General features: G+C 32.1%; 1 long non-coding RNA gene and 1 pseudogene across 1 annotated transcript; both read right to left on the bottom strand.

Moving 5' to 3' along the window:
- Nucleotides 1-2328: 2328 nt before the first annotated feature.
- On the bottom strand, nt 2329-3804 carry LOC120172282 (annotated as a pseudogene).
- A 198-nt stretch (nt 3805-4002) lies between these two features.
- On the bottom strand, nt 4003-4507 carry LOC120172362. The gene is made up of 3 exons (XR_005520957.1): nt 4474-4507; nt 4297-4327; nt 4003-4208 (listed from the first exon to the last, which is right to left on the bottom strand). It is a non-coding gene; the product is annotated as an uncharacterized LOC120172362 (long non-coding RNA).
- Between the last annotated feature and the right edge of the window lie 778 nt (nt 4508-5285).

Genomic DNA, 5285 nt, shown 5'->3' with positions numbered 1-5285 from the left:
TGCTTCTTACGTCGATCTTTGTATTTATTGTACTAAGGAAGGGGCTCCCAAGGATAATTTCAGAACAAGAATTTGTCTAATCATTTTCCATGTCAATGACATAGAAGACCGCTGGAAAGATGAGTTGTATTGTTACTTGTGTATCCTTAAGGGCTCAGTAGAAAGTAAGTTATATACGGACAAATGCATCAAATTTATTGACGCTTACAAATCACACATTGCATGATTAACTCTAAATTTACCAATTTTACATGGGCTAGCAAACATACCTTGGTCCTTCAGCTTTGGTGGAAGTTTTTGTGTCAAGACTACAGAAACATGTTCTCCTATATCTACCATCTCATGCCCGGTAAGCCTTATTTTTGTAGTGTATAATTGTTTAAGAGATAGGGCATACCTCGACACCTTTCGAATAAATTCAAGAAGAGGAACGATGATTTCTACTTTTCGAAGAACTTTCAAAATTTCCCTTTCTTTAGCTTTTTTGTCTCTTTTCACTAATCTAGAAGGGAATGGTGGTATAACTACGCAGGGAGATGATATCGGATCAGATTGTAAATATTTTTCCTTTTTTCTCTAGGATCATGCGCCATCTTCACTTATCATGTAGGAAATTGCACCTACTGTTGTTTCTTCCTCCTAGGATTTCAGTTCTTCATGGGATTATGCACCTAACTCCTCTCGGATTGGTTGTTCGACAATTGTTCCACTTCGAAGGGTGATAGCGCTTACCTTTTCCCGTAGATTCGTCTCAGTTTAAGAGGGAAGATTACCTTGTTATTACATGCGACTCATTGCTTGTGCTAGTTGATGATCGGGATCGTGTTATGCATGATATTGCTCGAGGTGATACATTTGTGAACAAAATTGGCACTTATGATAACCATGTCGACGTGAAGGTTAAATCCAAGCTTAGAAAAATCTTGGATTCGATGTGTATTCATGATTGAAGATTTGAGGGGTGTTGTGGAAGAGATGGAGAACTTTTTCGTTGAAGCGAAGAATTGTATTTTTGTTGAATTTGGGTGTTTTATCTCAAAACCTTCGCACTTTCAGAAATCAAGTCAAGGTAGAGATTTGTTAAAGTTTGACTCGAATTCAAAGTGACACAAATTAATATTTAAATTTGGGAAAGTAAAAATCATAGTTTGATTAAAAGTAGATAACTTTATTAAAGTAAATTTCTACTTCATTTAATTTTTTCCCTTGTAATCAAATATTTATCCCCATAAATAGATAGCTACTAAGAGTAAAGGGTTAGGTATCAAGTTTTTCTTTTACCAAAATCTTTTTGTATTTTCTTTCTTCATATTAGTGAAATTCTTCTCCTCTACCTATGGTTTTTCTCTTTTGGTTTTCTACATAAATATTGGTGTTCTTTGTTTTTCTTTTTCGATCGTGTTTATTTGTTTACCGATAATCGTTCTGATATTATAACAAGATTCTCATGGAATAATTTCGTTTTGTGATTAAAAAATGAAAGAACAAATAATTTATTATGAAAGAAAAAGAAATGCAAGTAAGAATAACAATTTAGGAGGTAGAATTATGAGTTAGAATGATATGTTGACAAAAATATTTAATCACTGTAAATTAATATTTATTTCGCATAACATTATTAATCAGGGACTATGACTGTTGTAATGAAAAAGGTTCACTTAATAATCTCTCCAAATGAAAAATCATTATTAAGTGTCAACAATTAATAAAATAACCTTTTATATATATATACAAGAACTTCTAATAAACATTAATCATGTACTTGAAATGATTGTCAATTAGGGGTGAGCAAAATTCGACTTAACTCTAAAAATTGATTTTTTTCAATTCGATTTGATTCGAGAAAATTCGACTCGAATTAATTTCGAATTATAATTTCATAAACTCAACTCAACTCAAAAAGTTTTCAAGTTAAACTAAATTGTAAAATACAACTCAAATAACTCAAAATTTTTAGTAACTAATAAATTGATTTTCAAGTTTGAGTCAAATCCTTTGACTCTATACAATATATGTATATCATATATAAAAAAATATATTAAAAAATACATATTTATCATATATGATTATGAAAAATCATTCAAATTAGATCAAATAATATCATAATATTTACAATTAAATTTAAATAGAAACTCAAAAACTCGACTCAACTCGAAAAAATTTCAAATCAACTTCAAGTTGTAAAATAAAAATCAACTCGAATAACTCAAACTTTTTTTATTTAACTCAAGTTTAGCATTTCTAATCTCATCATGTTCTAGTTAATCTAGAGCAAATAATTAAAAAAATCAAATCCAAGCCTTTCGTTATACATTCTCTTCACTCTATTCAATAGAAGGAAATAAAGCATAATAAATAAAAAGGGAAATAGTTTCCACCGTTAGTTAGAAGAATATTTCCGGTAATGTGGAATTTCCAAAAGAGTCGCATCCTGTGCCATCGTTCAAGTCGAAGCTGTTTTAATGGAGGGCCGCGCAAAGTCTTGCTTTTCTGTGGACAAAGCCATTTTCCGGTGATCTCCATTGCCTTTTGCCACACACTGCCGCTCATTGGTTGTTTCTCCCAACACCTTCCTTTTCATAACGCCATTACCCTTTTCGCGATCTCCTGTTTTTCTTGAACAGCGTGACAAAATCTCACCTGGTCCTCTCTGAGAATTTTCATCATTTCTTCTTTCAAACTTATTCTTCCTTGTTGTGATAAACCATTTTCTGCATTTTCTTTTCCAGCAGGCTTTTCTTTGTCATTTTTCCATCGATTTTGTCAGCTGCCGAGCTCTTTCTGAAGCTACTCTTCCTATCTATCAACTTCTTTGAAGAATCCAGTGATTGATAGTCAGCTCTATTAAGTTCAAATAGGGAATCTACACCATAGATGCTGCTATTTGGCTCCTGACTGAATTGCATGTTTTCCTTAATTATAGACCAATGTGAATCCTGTAATACCAGCATGAAAAGATATATGGAGTCCTTTTATATGTTTATTTAACAAAACTCAAGTGAACAAACTTTGTAAAGGAGCGAGAACAAAAGTGAAAGAAACACAAATGGAGACCCCAAAATTACCTTACTAGCAGACTTATTTTCTTGCTCATCATGTCCAAAGGAACTGTAGCTTTTACATTTCCCCAACCCATTTGAGCATATCTTCTTATCAATAACCACTTCATCTCTACATATAGTTTCTTTAGAGAGACTATATCGAAGTTCATCATTGGTATCCAAAACAGGTGACTCATACACATAGTCTGGGAACCAATTTCCAATATCTAGAGGCTCTGAAAGAAGAAACACAAACAAACATTACAACATTTGGCATAATCACATAGCTTTCTTCCTGGAAAATGAAGAGTACTAGAAGTTTATACAAACCAGAGAAGAGAGGGTCTGAATCACTCATCACTTCTACTAAAGAACTATTGCATCTCACCAATTTAGCTGAGAAAAATCTTGTGAGAGGTGTCCTCTTGAAATTGATCTGAATTCTCAAATTCATCGTTGATGCTTTCTCCATTGACAAGTTCATGTTTATTGCCTTCACTTTCTCTAGAGACATGACTTTTGAAACAGTCTTTGGTATCCAACAAAGGAATTTCGTATACATAGCTTGAGAACCATTTTCTGATATCTGAAGGCTCTGAGGGAACATGAAAACATAGACAAAATTCACTTTCTTTACATGATTAAATTAAGCACTGAATCCAACTTCTAGTCTTAATTTCCTTCCCTAAATTCTTTTCATAAGCAAAACGCTATTTACACACTTTAAAAGCTCAACAAAAAAAAAATCAGAGAAAAATAGCATTGAAACATACCAGAAAGGAATGAAAGGGACTGCAATGAAGCCTGAACCCACAACAAAAAGGAATTACTCTAAGATTTGAAGAACTATGAGCTATTCACTAAAATTCTCTTAATTTTGGCTAAATAAACATGATATTCAAGAAAACCCAGATTTCCCAGAAGCAGATGAAAAATTAAATGAAAGTTTTACCCCCTTAGTGTTAGAGTTGTCACGTTCATCAGCATTTCCAATTTCTCCAAACCCATTAACTTTTTCTTCTTTTTCTCTGTTAACTTCTCCAATTGCCAAATCATATTTTTCGCTTTCCCTTTCCTCTGAAGACATTCCTCCGAAATTCTAGCATGTATCCAAGACAAAAGAATTATACTTGTAAGATGAAAACCAGTTCCTTATATCAGGAGGTTCTGGTTTAAGAAAAGGGGGAAGGTAGTTAAAATCGTTCTTGAATAAAATTGAAGCTCAAAATTTTCTTTCGAGATAAGAAATACTAACCAGAAGGAATGGAGCATGAAGAACCTGGAATCTAATATAAAAATAAATAAATAATGGATTAGAAAAAATATTTTCACACCAAGAGAAAATTAGTTGCGCAACATTTTCTTATGAACCAAACAGAAAATTGATATTTTCTACGAACTCGAAATTGTTGAATAAAGCAATCATCCATACCTCAGAATTGAAATCCTCCATTAAAGCTCTCTCCTATTCTCCGTTTTCGAGAAGAAGTGAAGTTTTTATTTATTTCTTTTTCATTTTGCGATTTTCAAATTTCCCGGGACATAACTTGGCGCCTTTAGTTTTGTAATTTGATGGAATCCCTGTCTTCTTTTGTTTCTGTTTGGGTACTTTACATTTTAGGCCACAAAACTTAACTTCAAAAAAAATAGAACTCAAAATTTTTTTTAATTCGAGTCGAGTTATAAAATATAACTCCAATAATAATTCGACTAAAATAAAAAAAATTAAATTCGAGTCGAGTTATAATATAGAACTTCAATAATAACTTGAGTAACTCAAAATATTTAGTAATTAGTAGATTAATTTTTAAGTTTAAGTCAAATCCCTCGATTTTGTAGTTTACACTATGTAAATGGATCATACCTCTATATGGGGTAGGATATACCTACACAATGTAAAAAAAACTTTTAGTTTTACATTAATTTAGGATCATTAGATGAGTGAAAATGAACGGCTGAGTTTATCTCCTTATTTTTCAGTGAATATCTTTTAATTCACATTGTTAATCTTAGTCAAATTTTTTTCACTCATTTAACTATCCTACTCTTGCCGTTTTTTCGTCATAATTAACCCCCTCAAATCAGAATAGTTCTATATCATCGAATGTGGGAATAATAGGTGTAGTAGTTACGCGTCGATCACGAGATCGCTCACGAACCGTATTACCAAGATCAAATTTGACAGCACATAAGTGTAAAAATTTCTAGTTTTACACTATATAATTGGATTATGAGTTAGGATTC

The sequence above is a fragment of the Hibiscus syriacus genome, unplaced genomic scaffold (genome assembly GCF_006381635.1).
Source record: "Hibiscus syriacus cultivar Baekdansim isolate YM2019G1 unplaced genomic scaffold, ASM638163v2 tig00111848_pilon, whole genome shotgun sequence".
NCBI lineage: Eukaryota > Viridiplantae > Streptophyta > Magnoliopsida > Malvales > Malvaceae > Hibiscus > Hibiscus syriacus.
This window is presented reverse-complemented; position numbering and strand designations above follow the sequence as displayed.